Here is an 18,590-nt window from a genome sequence, read left to right on the forward strand (position 1 = left end):
AACAAGGATGGCGCTGTGGCACAGTGGTCCTCTTTTAAGGTCAAACCAAATAGACAAAGTAAAAGGGAACACAGTTGCCTCACAGTGCTAGGAAACTGGATTCAATTCCGGCCTTGGGTGACTGACTGTGTGGAGTTTGCATATTCTCCCCACATTTATGTGAGTTTCTTCCAGGTGCTCTGGTTTTCTTCCATAGTCCAAAGATGTGTGGGTTATGTTAATAGGCTATGCTAAATTGACCCTTAATGTCAGGGGGATTAGCAGGGTAAATATGTGGGGCCTCTTTTAAGGCAGGGATAGGTTTGAATTGGGTTGGGATTGTTGCCAGTGCAGGCTTGATGGGCCAAATGGCCTTCTTCTGCACTGTAGGAATTCTAAGTAAATCAAAGAATTTCATTACTGCAACACTTAAGACCACACACTAAACCACTCAAGCTCTCCACAATTCTCAACTGCTTCTTGTTTATACTGAGTCAGATGGTCAGCTGACCACCACATCATTTTTGTCATTGGTTACATAGTCTACCGGGTGAGCTAGTCAGCTGACCCTCACAGCATGTTACCATTGGTTACATTATAACAGATCCAATGTTATCATTGGTTACATCCAAATACATCTCACCAAGCAGAAGTAAGACATGAGGCCAATTGTGTCCTGTGAAAAAGCTATCCAATTTGTTCCAAATGGAGGCCAAATTTTATGGAGAGAGGAAAATTGAGGTGCTTTTCACCCCTGAGTCATTCTTGCACGTTTCTTGGTAGCTGACCCACAACTGCATTTTTGGGAGGTCTGGAAGTCAGTCACTGCTATATTGTTGATGACAGAAACAACGTGGAAGGGAGAATGAGACTCGAACCCTCAAAAGCAACCGAAGAAGTCAACACTTTGCATTTTAAATATTGGTGAGTTGTGATTTCAATAAATTCTTCCGCAGCTCAGTTTCCCTGATGGCATTATGTCAACACCCTTGCAATGTCTGCATAGCCTATCTTAATTGAAGCTCCAACATTCTGGAAAGACATTTCAAAAAACACATCTCTTGAAATGGCTCAGATGTAAACTTTATGCTTACCCAGTCATTATTTTGTGATTGATTTTGAAATTGGTACTTTAATCTCACCTCGTCCTGTTTAATAGAGCCATTTGTCACAAAAGTATTTCACTGGGCTCTTTCTTAGCTTTGTATTGGTATGTATGAGAGTAGAAATTTGCAGGCAGGAAAAGGTACCTTCATGGAATCTATTCCACACAAGTTTAAAATGAGGAGCCCGATATACAGAATGTTTCCTACATAAATATACAGTCCTGAGCAATTGAATCATTGTTTATTTTCTGCATAGTTAAACATCTTACTGTAAACCTTTGAGAATTAACCCTCATTGGGGATCAGCTATTTTAAACTGAACTAATTACATGCAGCCTGCTGCAATGGAAATCTTGTGCTCAATGCCTGTTAAAGGGTTACTGCATCTAAGGAAAGATGCAGACAGGGACTGCACTATAGCAAATAGGCGGATAAATATTTTCTTCACAGACGCAATTAATGCTGCAATTAATGTAGACATTTCACTGATGGAGAGGGGAAACTGTACTGCGGTTTTCATCCACGTATTGTATCAACAGGAAGTAGAACTCACTTCCTTTGCTCCCCTGCCAAAAGTTATTTAAACTGATGGTTTTGAGGCAAGAAGCAGCAGAAGCGAGCCAGTTGTTTTGCGTGCGCACTCAGCGGAGTCCGCTTCTTCACCAAGAGGTCACTTCTCTTGCACCGCCCCGCGAACCAGTCTAAGTCTGCGGAGCACCACTAAAATGATAACACTGCAGCGTCAGCTGACTGCAGTGTCACAGTGCTGCTGGTTTCTTCACGATCGCAACTGCCAGAAAGCTAGCTCTTACTGCTGCAGTTTTCCAGTCGCAGTGCGGCAAAGCAGACGCTGCAGCAGGCTCAGGGCAGCAATAGGATTCTTTCACCTGCGCTGTCAGCCTTGTGGGAGAGAAAGATTATCAGGAACGAAATAGCAACAGAAACTGCCGACTAGTTTTACAGGTTAATTTTCTTGGTGTTACAGTGCTTTCAGTTAAGTAACAGGACCGTAAAACAGGTCTGTGCCCACAATGCTGAGATGAGAACCTTTGATGAAGGACGTCTTGCATTCCCCTGCCTTTTTATTAATAGTTTCGTGTGCCACGCTGACATACCTGCAAGGTCGAGACAAAGGATACGGTACTTTTCATCAACCATTTGATCAAGGCCTTTCTTTTTTTTTGCAACCATGCAGCTTGACGTTCCAGTCTTAGCACAGATCAGGGATGACAGTAATAACACGGATTGACAACAGTATCTGTCCCTGGCTTTAGCACAGAACTCAAATTAGAAGCCAGACTTGCTGACCTACTTCACTTCAAATCATTCTTGGATGCAGGGCAGCAGCTGTCTAGTACCAACATCCCTAGCCATCGTGTGGAGAATCCCGGGGATTGCAGTGTATGTCACGCTGGAGACTGAGGAAAAATGGAGTTGTACACATTCATGTTTCCAGTTGCAGTTTTTAAGCAGCTATAAAATCCGACCGTCAAACTGCTCCACCATCCTTTTGTCGTCGTGAGTGGATTAAAATTGTCTTTTAATGCCAGCCTTTATCTCAGCTTCAACCTCTGGAATTAGTGCATCAACCTGCTTGTTCTATCTAACGGATTACACTTAATAAGTGCAACGCAGCTGGGTGGGGAGGGATGGGGGGGGTGGCAAAGAAATAGCATCCAGATATCAAAAGTATTTGCGAAAACAAAGGAAGCACTGTGTCACCACCTGGATTGCAATATTTGCATCACTCTCCCAACCTTGATGTGTTTTTACATTTTTCTACATCAAGTTCAGGAGCTGCAGGCATTGCTAGGATGTGGGTATCTAATGAGCCAACAAATAAAATGACAGCCGGTGGAAACTGCGAGAGGAGGCACTAGCACGGTGTAGGCTTTTGCCAATTTGATGCATGTAGTACGTGAGCCAGGGCCCTAAGGGACAGGCTCCAAAACGGGGGAAAGCGAATCGCAGTTGAAGGAATAAAAAAAATGACAGGAGTAATGGAGAGAGTCTGCAGTGCAGAATGCCACAGAAACCCTTCGCAGATAGCAATTCCACCAGCTGCTCAAAACTGAATAATTCATGGATTAAATCATCCCGGACTCACCTTTCGGATAGGATGGTATGATTGGAATTTTGAATATATATATATATATAATACATACATAAAAATTCTTGCACGTAAAATATCAATTTGAATCTGACGATCTGTCAAAAGCTGGATGCTTCATATGAAAAGATATTTTCCGATCCCATGACAATAAAGCTGCAAGGAATTTATTACTATCTCGAGGCAGCATTACATTACCAGTGATAAAAGCCAATGCATAATTCTGGTGGCATCTCTGTTTGTTTTGCTGTGCTGAGTTGGGATGCTACAGAATTTAGAAACTGTTTTTGTCTTTTAAATGTGTTGTCGCAGAAGGATTTGCTCTTTTATCTTCTAGATTACGTAAGTCTTTTTCCTGATATGCCATGTCAGTACCTTCAGATGCACGGAGTCACGCAATTTAACAGGACCACGTTAGCCCGACAAATGATACAGAGCCAAGAAAAAAAGATCCTTTAATGACCAAGGCACCATAGTGCCGCACAGCAGTCACTTAAACACTCAGTGCGGGCTGGCACTGCTGATTTCCATTGTTCTCCTGAAATCCCACCTATATGCATAGAGGATGAATAATATCAAGGCAGCAGCAGCAACTCATCATCTGCACAATATTTTCCCATTTTCCAACCTTCTAGAATCTTTCAGAACCACATTTTCACCGAGTGAATCGTTACTTAAAAATGCGATTGTAAAATTACATACAAGGAATATTAACATCTACCTGAAAAGCTTCTGGTGTGAGGTTTATCGGCATAAAAGCCCTAAAAGCATTGAAAATGTAAAACTTAATAACAAGACAGTAGGATAATTTCTTTTATCCGTAAACAGTAAGTAAATATCCCTAATATAAAGTTGTTTTTAATTCTACTGCTTCTTGCACTGATATTTAATACAAGGTGACCAAGTTACTGAGTTCAAAAAGGCTTGACTTTGGTCAGAGATAGCGAAGGAAGAATTTAGTGTTTTTAATTAATTCACTAAAATCAACTTTTAAAGTACTGCATTGTGCCTAATGCAGAACTGAACAGCTATCTTTTAAGGCTACAATATATGTCAAAGAAATGTTGTTCTGTTTGTAGAATCTTATACATCTTGCTATCCATGGTTAAACAAAGCAAATCCAGTATGGCTCCAAACCACAATAATACAGAATTATGTTTTACATTTGAATGCCTTGTCTTCCCACAGCAGAAGGGCCAAGTACTTTATTATAGTGACATAAATATCAATCTGCTTCTGCACAGTGCAATGCTTTAAAAGCTGATCTTAGTAAAACAAACACTGGTAAAAAAAACATTTAGCAATCAGGGTTACTACAGGTGCTGAAATATCAAAGTCTTTTGATTTTAACAAAGCTAATTTTTAATTGCTTGTCTCAGTGGAGCCAATTTAGATGTGGCTGACACACTGGACTAAAAGGAAACAAAATTATGTGATCTAAATGTGATTTTAGTTCTTTGTTTGAGAGATTTACAGTTTCTTATTACACTTTCACTGATTAAATAAAGCTAAACTCTTCACTTAATCAATTCAGTGGTCAGCACCAATCAGTTATCAGCAATTACAGGCGGTACGGTGGCAAGGGGCAGCACAGGGACATAGTGGTTAGCATTGCTGCCTCACAGCATTAGGAAGCTGGGTTCGATTCTGACCTTGGGTGACTGTCTGTGTGGGGTTTGTGCATTCTCCTTGTGTCGGGGTGTGTTTCCTTTGGGTGCTCTGGTTTCCTCCACAGTCCGAAGATGTGCAGGTTACGTTGATTGGCCACGCTAAATTTTCCCTTAGTGTCAAGAAGTCTAGGAGGATAAATAGATGGGGTACGGGGATAGGGCCTGGGTGGGATTGTTGTCAGTGCAGGCTCAATGGACCGAATGGCCTCCTTCTGCGCTGTCTGAATTCTGAGTACTTCAGTGGAATTGGATATAATGAAAATCTTATGTTTGGTTCAGATTTTCAATCTAGAATCCTAATTACAAATGATCTGTATCAAATTTAGGAGAACCAATGAGTTTAGAAGAGTAGGAGATGATTTTGTTGAAACGTATATGTTCCTGCGGGCACTTGATCGAGTGCTTCTTCTTGGGGGAGGGACTCGAACTTAGGGGGCACAATTTAAAAATGAGATGAAGAGAAATTCTTTCTCTCATTTGTCCATGGAATTCTGTTCCTTCAGAAAGCAGTGGACGTTGGATCATTGAATCTAATTAAGGCAGAATTAAATTGATTTTTGACGGACAAGGAAATCAATAGTTATTGGGGGCAGACGGGAAAGTGGAGTTGATGTCACAAACAGTTCAGTCATGACCTTATTGAATGGTGGGCTGACTGGCCTACTCCTGCTCTGGAGTCTGACGTTCCTAGTTCCATGTTTGTACAGGTGGCACAATGGTTACCACTGCCTCACAGCACCAGGGACCTGAGTTCGATTCCTGGCTTGCGTCACTGACTGTCCGGAGTCTGCATGTTCTCCCTGTGCCTGCATGGTTTCCTCCCAAAGGATATGCTGGTTAGGTGCATTGGCCATGCTAAATTCTCCCTCAGTGTATCCAAATAGATACCAGAATGATACATTCACAGATTTTCACAGTAACTTCACTGCAATGTTGACGTATGCCTACCTGTGATGCTAATAAGTAAATAACTTTAAAACTTTAACACATATCCACAAGAGTGAAAAGGTAGATTTATGCATCCCTTCTGCCCAATTTGAAGATTTTCAGGAATTACTAATGGGCAGAGTTTTGCAACGTCTTTACACCCGTTTTGCACAGGAAAATGATGTAAAATCAGGTTAAATTGGCGAGTGGGAATGGCACCTGTTTTCGAGCTTCTCGCGCAAGTTTCAACGCAGTCACCCTCTCACTGGAAATGCAAGAGGCTGATTAATTTATTTAATCAGCTGTTTCAATCATACTGTTTTGATTTTTCTGTTTAGCGAGCCTGCACTCAAACATCTGGGCTTGTTTGCCTTTATGGCCTTGCAGGGAGAGGTTCTCTCTGGCAAGCAAAGCACCTGCTCCCCATGAAGGGGGAACAGTCATGTTGGCCTTGCTGATGGAACAGGAGGCTATTGAGACCCCCTGGGGAGGCCGAGTGTAAGGTGGTGGTGGCCCTTGGGTACTGCCAGACTGGCACCATGGCAATGTCAGCTTGGCACCTGGGAAATGACCACTGGGCACCTTGGCACCATCTACTGGACAGTGCCAGGGGCTGAGCCAATGTTGGGTGTGTCAGGGTGGGGCCAATGGGGATTGGGGATATGGAGGCAGGGCAATGGTATTGGGCCAATGGGGGGGTGGGGAGGCCTACTGCCACTCTGCCTGGGGGAGGAAATGGAGGCTGCGATCAGTCTGGGCAGTGGGGGGGGTGGGGGGGGCGGGTGCAGCAGGGACTGCATCTTGGGTCACGAGCTTCTGCGATTGCAGGGGAGGGCTATCTAGTTGAGGCTGCCTGCAGTAGCAGGGGCCTGACAGCTCTCTCTCTGTCTATTAGAGCCCTGTTACTGCTAATGCACATGCACAGCAGTCTGCACATGCGCAATACATCCCTCTACAGGCTGGCTGGCAAATTAAACCCAGCCCACAGCCTCTCTGGCTAGAAACTGACTAGCCCATCTTTTCAGGAACAGAATGCATAAGATTGGGCTTGAAAATTTGCACAAGAAATAAATCTGCAACTTTCCCATTTTCATGCTACCTGTACACTTCAAAAAAATCTTGTTCCATCCAATGTATCAGTACTTTAAAGGTGATAAACCGCTAGAACTTTCAACATAACTTCATCTTAAATTTTAGTCGTATAAAATTTGGGACATTTTGTTGCTCTTTAAACACTTGGCTAGGTGGCGAGCATATGGATCAGATTAATGCCAACAGCACAGGGCTGTTCTGGCTGAGGTAAACTCAGTTTCTGCCTCTTCAAGCTAATTGTAAAAGAAAATCATGGCGCTTTGCCTTTGGACAGAGAATTAAAGAAGAAATCGGGGCAATCTCTTCTCTTGCTGTTTCATTGACTACTTTTTACCCTGTAGGCTGATCATATAGAAATTTAGGTCAATTGAAATTTTCCAGTTTTCACATAACTATACCTAAAAGAGAAGGGAAATGGAGCATCAGTATCAACAAGGTTAACAATCCAAATAGTTATCCTTAATCTGTCCATGTCTGATATACATTCTCAGGACGTACTGCACAATACCGACATTGCTTTTAGCCTTATTGAGGGAAGGTGCTTCTTGCCACAAGTGTACAGTATTTGAATGGAGGTTTTAGCCGTTTAGTGCTTGCAGCTGTACTTAACCAAATGAATTTGAGCTCTGCAATCATCAGCTTATCCAATCCTTTCCACAGTTATTTACTGTTAAGCACGTAACTAATCTACATTCTAGTAAAAGTCCACAGGAACTGACAGTGAGGCCGACATAAAACATACAGCCACAAGATTTAGTATAAATCTGCCCCTTCCGCAGTGATATTACTCACGCAGCCCCCCCGGCCATATAGACACAAATACACACACTCCATCTTTGTCTACATCCTCAGGCTTTGCTTAATGTTGATATTTAAACTACTGGATTTACCAAGATTATTTACTTTCAACCTTCAGATCATTGCCAAATTCCACATCCACCTCACCCTCATTGCTGCCGAGCCCGTTATCCATGCTCAAGTCACCTCTCAAGGCTTCATGAGCCCAAAAGATCAGCTAGGATTGACAATTTCTGTGGTGGAGTAAAGCCCGACTCCACCAGGGATGCCATCCACAGAAACAACAAAAAAAGATTCGTGTCTATTTTTCCAAGTTCAGGCAAGCCTGCCTTGGTAAACTCTAAATCATTCAAAGTCATACTATTTGAATCCTGCGCTGCATGAAGTACCATTTCCACATTATCACACTGGCAGTAGCACTTGCAGCCATGCCAGTTTTACGTTCCAGAAATCCCTCTGAAGACTCTCTACCTCCTTTCCCACAGAGTTAGAAAGTTGTGGGTTCAAGTCTCACCCCAAAACACTAAGCACAAACTCTGGTCTGAAGGTCCATTGCAGTACTGAGGAATTTTTGCACAGTTGAAGGTGCTGCCTTAAAGATGAGATGCTGAACAGAGGCCATTTCAGGTGGACAGGAAAGATCCTATGGCACCAGTTGAAGAAAAACAGTAAAGTTCTCCCAGGGCCATATCATTAAACACACTGAAGCAGATGACCTGGTCATTATTTCATTGAAGCTTGTGGAAGTATGCAATTGCACTGTGGCAGTTCCTATGTTACAAGAAAGACCACACCTCAAATTCATCAGAGGTAGAGAACTGTGCGATATAAATATGAAAGGTGCTACATTAATGCAAATCTTTCGTTTAATCTTTCAAAAATCCTTAATACAACTCAACTTCTGAAAGCGTTTTCAATTGCTTCTGTTAAATCCCCCAGCAGAGCTCCTTAGTACATTCCTTTATAATAACAACACTATATAAATTCAACTTCTTTTTGTATATATAAGCTAGAGTAAAAGATTGGCCTAATTTATTGATGAAGAAAAATATGGACTGCATAAGGAACGATAATATAAACAGTAAATGTTATCATAATGTAGTGCTGAAACAGAATTTTCTTCATGCCAACTGTATCTTATTACCAAATAATGATCCTTTAAGATTTTTTTAAACCTACATTAATGTGTCATGAGAACATTTTTACTGTAATCTAATATGAATTTGTAAAAGCACAACAGAAGGGTTTTACAATTCAGCCTTTCAGGATCCAATTTATGATTGAGAAGTTTTTGAAATAGCTATAGAAATAGCTTTTAGATATTCAAAAAGGGAATAAATTTTAAAACACCAAAATGGTTAATTTTGTCACTGTTTAGGCTATTTGGACATAATGGAAAATGAAAGCTGTTTCTACACATTATTCTAGAATGTTTTTGTTTCCACAGTATTCAAAGTATCTGCTTTCTATGAACTATGCCCTCAGCAGAAAAAAAATCTCTTGTCTCCAGATTTCCCTTCCTTCATCTCTAATTAAGTACAGTATTTAGACTTACTGTCACTTCTGCATCCTTGGTTTGGACACAAGAAGACAGAAGTAACAAAGCTCCCCTCTTCATATCAGTACATTTTCTGTTCCACAACACAATTTCACTCTTGCTACATTGACACAAAGTTAAATCCCTCCATTACAGTACATAGATTCATCGCCATTTACAGCGCAGAAAGAGGCCATTTGGCCCATTGTGCCCATGCTGGTCAACAAAGATCTGACTACACATTCTCATTTTCCAGTGGTTAACCTATAGACCTGGAGGTTATGGCAGCACAAATGAATGCCTAAATATTTCTTAAATGTTATGAGAGTTTCTGACTCATCCACCCTCTCATGCAGTGAGTTCCAGACTCCCATCATCCTCTGAGTGAGAAGGTTTCTCCTCAATTTCCCTCTTATACTTCTGCCTCTAATCTTAAATTATGATCCTTTGATTACTGACCCCTCTGCTAATGGAAGAAGGGCCTTCCTATCCATCCTATCTATGCGCCTCATGATCTTATGCACATCTATCTGGTCCCCTCTCAACCTTTCCTGCTCCAAGGAAAACAGTTCCAGCTTATATAAGCTTTCCTCGTAGCTCAGACCCTCCATCCAAGGCATCATCATGGTGAATCTCTTCTGCACCCTCTCCAGTGAAATCACATCCTTCCTATTATGTGGTGACCAGAAATGTACTCAGCACTCCAATTGTATCCTAACTAGCATTTCACACAGCTCCTTCATGACCTCACTTTTTCTGTATTCTTAGCCTCGGCTAACAAAAGGCAAATATCTTATATGTCATCTTAACCACTTTATCTCCCTCCCTGCTACCTTCAGGGATCTGTAGATATAGATTCTAATGTCCCTCTGATCTTCAGTATTTTCCAGCATCCTACCATTCATAGTGTAATCCCTTGCCTTATTAGGCTCCTCAATGCATTACCTCACACTTTCCCAGGTTGAATTCCATTTGCCACTGCTCTGTCTATCTGACCAGTACATTGATATCCTCCTGTAGTCTATGGCTATTGTCCTCATTATTTACCACCCTACCAATTTTGGTGTCATTCATGAACTTCTTGTTCCTATCCCCTACATTTAAGTCCAAATAATTAATGTACACCACACATAGCAAGTGCCTCAGCATCGGACCCTGTGGAATCCCATTGGAAATAGACGTCCAGTCACTGAAACATCCCTCTGCTTCCTGTCTCTCAGCCAATTTTGGATCCAATGCGCCACTTTGCCTTGTATTTCATGGGCTGTTACTTTCTTAACCAATCTGCCATGAGGGACCATATCAAAAGCCTTGTAAAAGCCTAATTAGACCGCATTATCCTCATCAACACCTCTGGCTACCTCCTCAAAAATTTGACAAACGTGAATTTCACTTAGCAAATCCATGCTGACTAACCTGAAATACGTGATATGTACAACGCAGAAGCAGGCCATTCAGCCTGTCTTCTCTATGTGATGTTTATGCTATACGTAACTTATACCTTCAGCTAACCCTGTCAACATAACCTTGTGTTCCTTTGTTTTTCTGTGCCTTTCCAGTTTCTCATTAAAGTTCATCTCAGCCACCATTCTGATGGCAGGTTCCATACTCTAATCACTCTTTAGGTGAAGGTGTTTCTCCTGAGTTTCCTTTTGGATTTACTACTTGTTATTATTTATTAGCCTTATGTTTATGACTACGAGATTTGCTCTTCCCCAACAAGTGGAAAAGTTTCTCTGTCTTTTACATGAAATCAGTTGTGATCAGATTTCCTTGTGGAGGCAGTGGTCTTGACCCTTCCACCCAACCCTACCCTGCCACACTGCCCCCTCCCCCAGCCCCACAACCCCCTCCTCACCCTACACTACCCCAGCTGAAAAATCAGGGCCTTCATCAGTCCTGGAAGGTATGACTTTACAGCATCAGCCTATTTTGGTTTATGTTGTGGCTTCGGCCCCTGTTTGGAAAGATATCCTGCCTCAGAGCAGTGGCCCACTGGGACTGCAGCCAGCCCTTCACAAAGGTCAGCATGGATTCTGTTTCATGTTAAAGGACAGCAATTCATCATAACTGCTTCTCAGTGACAGGCTTTATTGAACTGATCAGACACGGCAACCTACAGCGAGCTTGCCTCATGGCAGAGTCACATGATGACAGCGTCAAATATGACGTCAAACTGATTACATTTCACAACCCAAACGTACCCTCTTCTGTAGCAAACAAAAGATATTAACATGCCCCTTTTCTAGTGAACAAAAGGCACGTTTACATACACAATCCTGTGAGTTACCCAAGTTACCCACATTGCTGTGGCCCTTGTTGCTTTTTTGACTGATGTTGTTCCATTGCAGTTGTTGGGGACCGGTGGACCTGTGGGATTGATTGATTGTGATCTATATTCAGTGCAACTGGTGTAATTCTTTCTCACTGACTGGTCAATTGCTGTGAAGGAACAGCTTCACTATTTGACTCAATGTGCCTACGATTGCATCAGTATATTTTGCTATTCACTTCTCCTGTGCATGATTGAGTTAACAATTTCTCACTGCTAGTCTGGCACCTTGGTAATGCCCACTGGGCACCTGACAGGAGACAGGCCCTGTAGGGGGCAGAACTTATGTGGACAGGGCCTATGGGGGCAGGCATGTGGGGGGCGGAGTGGAGGCCTATGCGGTGAGACCTCTGGGGGTGGTTGGGACCTGATCAAGGAAGAGGGAGTCCCTCTGACACTCTGCCTGTGGACAGATCAGGGGAGGAGGGCCTGCTGCTGCTCTGTAGATGCAATTGGTGGGGGGAGGGGGGTGCATTGGTCTGGGCAGCAGTAGGGGCAGTGGGGTCATTTCGGGTGGTGTGGGGCTTATGATCGTCCATGGGTCCCTGCAATTGTGGGAGGGGAGTTTGTTGAGACTACTTGCAACAGCAGGGGCCTGACGGCTCTCTTTCTGTCTGTCAGAACCCTGCAGTTGCTGTTGCAGATGTGTAGAATCAATGGTCTGTGCATGCACAACAACTTCCTCTGCAGGTTGGCTGGTGAATTAAGCCCAGCCCACTGCCTGCAGCAGCTGAAAATGGCCTAGACCATTTTTCCATGCGCTAAATACACAAGATTGAGCGTGAAAGCCTTCCCTATAAACGGATGAGGAACCCTCCCATTTTCACATTAACGGGACACTTAGAATTATTGTCATAAAATTCCGCCCAATGTATGGTGATGAATTTCCCAATCCTTTGTGAATCAGTTGAATTCTTCACTTGTGAACTGCGGGCCATTGTTACACATCACACTGTCTGGAATGCCATACCAGCTGAAGTGTATTTTCAAGCCTTCTACTATTCCTCCTATCATAGTTGAAGTCAGGGGTCTAACTCTCAGTGTCGGAATAGTCGACTGCAGTGACAAGATAATCAGTTCCTGCCAAAGTGGTCTACTCCCAGCTTTATCCATTGTCTGTTTGTGATGTCATGTATCATCAACAGCTCTCTAGCTTGATTAGCTTGTTACTCATTGTATGCACTCCACTGGTCAATGTGGTCTTCCATTTCATTGTTCATGTTTGTCCAGTAGAGTCCTACCTTTCTCAGAGTCATTCAATTCCTTGATGGCTTGCATGGATGTGCTTCAGCATCACTCCTCACAATTCCTTTGGGATGATGAGTCCATTTCCTTTGCACATCTTGGGCTGCTAATTCATCTCGGTTTGCTCTGTAGGCTGTGGTGACCACAGACGTATCCATGATGCTCTCAGGCCATTCTTTCATCTCTACTTCATGCATCACTTGGAGAGTTGCATCTTGCTGGATAATTTGCCTGATTTGAGTTAGGTGCTTGTCTGTTTGATTCAAGCTGTGAGATTTTCAGTGCTGCCCGTGGTGTGCTTCTTGGCAGCAGGAGGGGCCTCGGCATTAGCCAGTGGTGGGATTTTCTGGTCCCACTGCTGTCAGTGGGATTTCCCATTCAATCCACCTCAAGGCAGGTGGTCATGTTAGCAGGACTGGAAAATCCTGCCATCAGCCGATGGCCAGAAAAACCCACCCAATGTCTCTGTGGGATTGCTGACTTCCAAATTAGATCTGGTATTGCTTCACGTTAAATCCGGAAGATTCAGCAGTCTATTGTAGCACCCTCGAAATTCTTCACAAGAGGAGTACTGTTCTCAATAGCATGGCTGAAATGCACATCTGCTTTCCTTGCTTGTGTGTCATGTGCAGATGAGATCTTTGTAAACAAAGTAACATTCTTTGCAGATGTTTTGGAACATAATAGTGGTTTGCAAAATACACTTTGAAGGGGCTTGTGGTTTGGTTTTCCGTCGTCTTTTTGCTGTAATTTTCTGAAGATTTGAACTTTTCTGCCTGCCTTTCTTGGCTGTTACTTTTCTGTCGCCAGTATTTTACTTGCAGCCATTGTTTGTTTTTTCTTTGCCCTCAGTGCAGCAGCTTTTGTTTGAAGATTTATACCTTTGTGTGTGCCTGGGTTTTTAATGTCTTCTCTGCAGCATTTGCCGGATTCAGAAATCTGTTTTCTGCCCACTTTCAGGCACCATGCTTCATGTTTGAGGACGACAGTACATCATCAGTTTTTCTCAGTGAGAAGCCTCACTGGACTGATTAGAAACGGCAGCCCACAGTGAGCCTGCCTCATGGCAGAGTCATATCACTACAGCTAGTCAAATGTGACATCAGACTGATTATATTTCATAACACAATGGCTGAACTGCAAGGTCAATGGAGCAGTTTCGCCAGGGCCAGTCTAGCAGGCCCAGTGAGATGGCAGGAATGTGTTTGAGGGGGGGAGTTGTTGTGGGCACCCTGCCACTTGTAAAGCACCAACCCTGGCAGCAGGAGGCCTCGACCTCGACTGAAAGACGTCTCCTCTGACAATGCAGCACTCCCATCACTACTGCTTAAATGATGTGCTTAAGTGTCTGGAATGGGACTTGAAGCCAGAACTTTCCATGTTATCATTGAACCATGACTGACTCTTAAGCCCATCTTATTCTCAATGGTTTAGAAATTGGCCCATACAATAATAAAAACAAGTGGATTACCAACTTCATTATAATAGCCAATGAAGGACTTGGTCTTGAGCATTTCAAGCCTTTGTAGACTATTATTTTTGAGTCATTTCCAAACTGATACTTTGGGGGCATCTAAAAAAAGAAGAAAAGTAGTTCATTGAAATTTCATGGAGCTTCACTATGTCTATCGCGATCTATTTGTGTGTCTGATGACTTATTAACTACTGCCATAAAGTAAAAGTATATTGATAGAGTCTTGCCATTTGACCATCCATCACCATCATGTACGTCATCTTTTGACCCACTTCATTTAGGACATCATCTTCATGAGTTAATCAGTTTTCATTTTTCGGCAGCGATATTTGTCATGCATCGGTCTCGCAGTTAAACCTCTGCGGATCTCTTGAGCTAATATCCTGTTCCAAGAATAAATTAGTGTAATTTGCAAACTCACTTCTGGCAAGACCATTAATAAATACTATAAACATGATTCCTAGAATAAAATATAGAGGGAATATTCAACATCTGATAATACAACATCATTTAGTTCTAATTATTAGATCATTTGAATTGTACTTATAAAGCTGTTATATTTCCATAGAATAATAGAATCCCTACAGTGCAAAAAGATGCCATCCCACCCAGGCCCTCCCCTCTGCCCTATCCTTGTAAACCCACGCATTTACCATGGCTAATCCACTTGACCTAAACACCTTGGGACACTAAGGGGCAATTTGGTGTGGCCAATCCACCTAACCTGCATATCTTTGGACTGTAGGAGAAAACCAGAGCATCCAGAGGAATCCCATGCACAGACAGAAAATAATGTGCAAATTCCAGACAGACAGTCACCGAAGGCTGGAACCGGGGTCCCTGGTGCTGCAAGGCAGCAGTGCTACCCACTGTGCCACCATTTCTTCCATCAGTTGTTTCATTTGAATACTGGTTTATTAGTTTTTATTTTGTATGCAAAATGTGACTTTGGAGGAGGTCTTGTAACACAGTGGGTAGTGTTCCTGCCTCTGAGCCTGAAACTCTAGGTTCAAGACTTACTCCAGGCCTTTGTGGCCAAGGAAGGTGTGTTCATAACATGGCCAAATAGGTTGAGTATCAACCTGTAAATCATTCCAATGGCAAGTAGTAACAGCAGGAGAGAAAATTGGAGCCTCTACCATCACCATCCAGAGCTCTGGGACTACAGCATGAAGGAAAAACAGCACCTTGGACTCTTTGGGAGAATGGTTGGTTAGTTGGCTGGATGGCCAGTGTGGATCAGATTGATGCCAACAGCATGAGGGTTGTGTCCCCATTCTGGTTAAGGTGGATTTCCTTCCTTCCCCACCCTGTGACAGAGGTCATGGCACTTTGGCTTAGACCTCCCACTGGACAGAGAACTGAAGAAAAAGACTCGAGTACCACACTTTCTTTGTTGTTATATATTAGCATTAATGGATTAGACAATGTCAATTGGTTTTAGTTTTCATTAAGTCACATCTCCTATGATGGCAATTACCCCAACAAAATCAAGATTAGAGGATCACAGAAGGCCAATTGGCCCATTATGTTAGTGCTGGTTCTTTCAAGAGCTATCTGATTAGTGTCCCTCCCCTGTCCTTTACCACATACCTACATTTTCCAAAGATTAGTGTCACAAGTAAGCTTACATTAACACTGTAATGAAGTTACTGTGAAAATCCCTAATCGCCATATAGTGGTGCCTGTTCGGGTACACTGAGGGAGAATTTAGCATGGCCAATGCACCTAACCAGCATATCTGTCAGACTGTGAGAACCCAGAGGAAATCAACGCAGACATGGGGAGAATGTGCAGACTTCACACAGATATTGACCCAAACTGGGAATCGAACCCAGGTCCTTAGTGCTGTGAGGCAGCAGTGCTAACTACTGTGCCACTGTGCTGCCCCTATTCCCTTCTCTTCTATTCTGAGCTTTACTGTTGAATCTGCGTCCACCGTTGTTTCAGGCAATGCATTTCAGATCATTAACATCTTGCAGCATCAAAATAAATTCCCATCTTTCCCCTGGCTATTGTGCCAATTATCTTAAATCTGCATCTTCTGATTACCAGTGCTTCTGCCAGTATAAACAATTTATCCCTATCTTCTCTATCAAAATACCTCATAACTTTGAATACCTCAATTAAAACTCCCTGAAGAGAACAGTCGGAGCTTCTCAGGTCTTCACATTATTGGTGCCATTTGGGTTAATCTCATCTCCAAGCTTTGCATCTTTATATTATATCCAGCACTTCACCCTCAAAAAACTCTGCTACAATCAAAAACAATTCTCATAAATTTATTTGGTACGCTTGTCTTTCAGGAAATCAATGTTTGCACTTGCGTACTGCTGATTATTATCTCCCTTGGTAAACCATTGGCCAAATGCATAATGTGCTATGCCTCGAGTCAAACTTATAAGATGGGTTATGATGAGTTAGTCAGATAACAATTTGTTTTCGTGCCCTTCAGCCTAGATGGGAGCAGAGAGAATTGCTGGATTCCATATTCCTGCCTGTCATTCAGTGGCTTGTGTTAGAGGGTGACCGTGGCTTGGACCTTACAGTGATTGGAGCGTACAGCTGGAGAGGGGTGTAAAATCCAGCCCCATGAATAGATAAATGTTGAAAGGATTAACTTGAATGGAAACAATACGCAGAGGTGTGGGGAAAGGGCAAGGAAAGGCATTAAGTCATGATGTTGGAGAGCCAGTGTAGACACAATGGACCAAAAGGCCTCCTTCTGCACTGTAACAATTCTGTGCTTGGGATCAGGCTTGTGATTCCTTAGTCAAATAGGTTGCTTATGGATAAGAATGAATCTCTAGACAAGGCAGCTGGTGGTATAAAACCAGAGAATTGGAGCAGATATTTTTGCACTGTTTGTAAACTTCAGTATTTTTATTGGTGCCACTTTGGGCAACAGATTTACAGTTTTGCTTGATCTATTTTCCTAAATGAATAAACTGCTGTCCTTTTTTAATAACATATAATTTCAATGAGGGTGATATAATTTCAACCATTGTATCCACTACCTCTGCTCTCAGTTATGTTGTTGCCCTTTATTACATTTGCTACATTAACATTCAGGTACACTCATACTTAAGCAAGTGCTTTGTTGCAAGACCTAACCTTCAGAAAATTTGACACATCTTCCATTTCTTCAATTGTGACACTGAAATTACCTTCTAGAGTGAAAACTGATATAAAAATGTATTTACTAGCAGTTTTATAATATTTGATATTCCCCTTCACCTCCAGTACCAAGGGAATGATGCCACATCAGAGGTGTTATCATTTGAATATGATATGAAACTTACCAAAAATCTTCATCTTCATTCACAGCTGAGATTCTCCAGTGCTGCTGAAAGTGAATGGAGTTTTGGCTGGTACGCCTAATTCTCCATTCTCACTTGCAGCAGGGTGGCCATGGACAAGGTCAGAGAATCCTGCCCCCTATCTCTCCCAACATGGTCTTAAACTATTTCATGGTACTTACATGGCGTTTCAATGTAGAAACACTCCCAAAGGGGCTTCAGAGAAATAGGAACGAATTTTACAGTCCTGTCTGCCACAGGAATCACAGCGAGGGGCAGACCATTGCAGTCCATTGACCTCAGGTGGGAATTTTCAGCTCCAGGATGAGCGAGGCTAGAAAATCCTGCCCACAATGATCAATGGATGATGAGCCAAAGAAAAATATTAGGGAAGCTGATCAAAAATCTTGGACAAAGAGTTGAGTTTTAAGATGGGTCTTGAAGGAAGAAATAGAGGTGAAGAACTTTAGTGAGAGAATTCCAATGTGTAAGACTTGGGCAAGTCAAAATAAAGCTGTCGTGGATATTTAAAATTGGGCATGAGCAAGAGGCCGAAATCAGGGATATGGAGATTTCGGGGCTGGGGTGTTATCATTTTGGAGGAGTTTACAGAAATAAAGGCATGGGAAGGAGGGATGTGGGTTCTAAATTTGAGATATTGGGAAACCAGAAGCCAAGAGAGAATGGAATGATGGGTAAGTGGAACTTTGTGTAGAGTAGGACAGCAAAACTTTGGATAAGTTACAATTCACAAAGGTGGCATTTGGGAGGCCAGCCAAGAGAGTACTAGAATAGCCAACACACTGAGAAGAGTGGAGATAAGTAATGTCACAGAGGGAGAAATCAGTCAGAAAGAACAGAAGACAAGATGGAGTAACTGAAGAAATTGTGTCAAAACCTGTTGACACCAGGTTTTTCAGATTGTTAAAGGAAAGGAAGCACTGAAGGTGGAAAATAATTTCATTATTTATTTTAAATGGAAAGAAAAAATTAAAGTAGGAAATAGTGCAATGAGTCAGTT

The 18,590-nt window shown here is 42.4% G+C and overlaps 1 long non-coding RNA gene across 2 annotated transcripts in view; it reads left to right on the plus strand.

Annotated features, from left to right (window-relative positions):
* Nucleotides 1–1,863: 1,863 nt before the first annotated feature.
* LOC145353314 (uncharacterized) overlaps nt 1,864–18,590 on the plus strand; it is a 55,554-nt gene continuing 38,827 nt past the window's right edge. For both annotated transcript variants that reach the window (XR_013888679.1, XR_013888680.1), the window contains exon 1: nt 1,864–3,207. This is a non-coding gene — a long non-coding RNA (uncharacterized LOC145353314). The remainder of the gene's footprint in view (nt 3,208–18,590) is intronic.

The sequence above is a fragment of the Carcharhinus amblyrhynchos genome, chromosome 2 (assembly GCF_965287045.1).
Source record: "Carcharhinus amblyrhynchos chromosome 2, sCarAmb.v2.hapA, whole genome shotgun sequence".
NCBI classification, from domain to species: domain Eukaryota; kingdom Metazoa; phylum Chordata; class Chondrichthyes; order Carcharhiniformes; family Carcharhinidae; genus Carcharhinus; species Carcharhinus amblyrhynchos.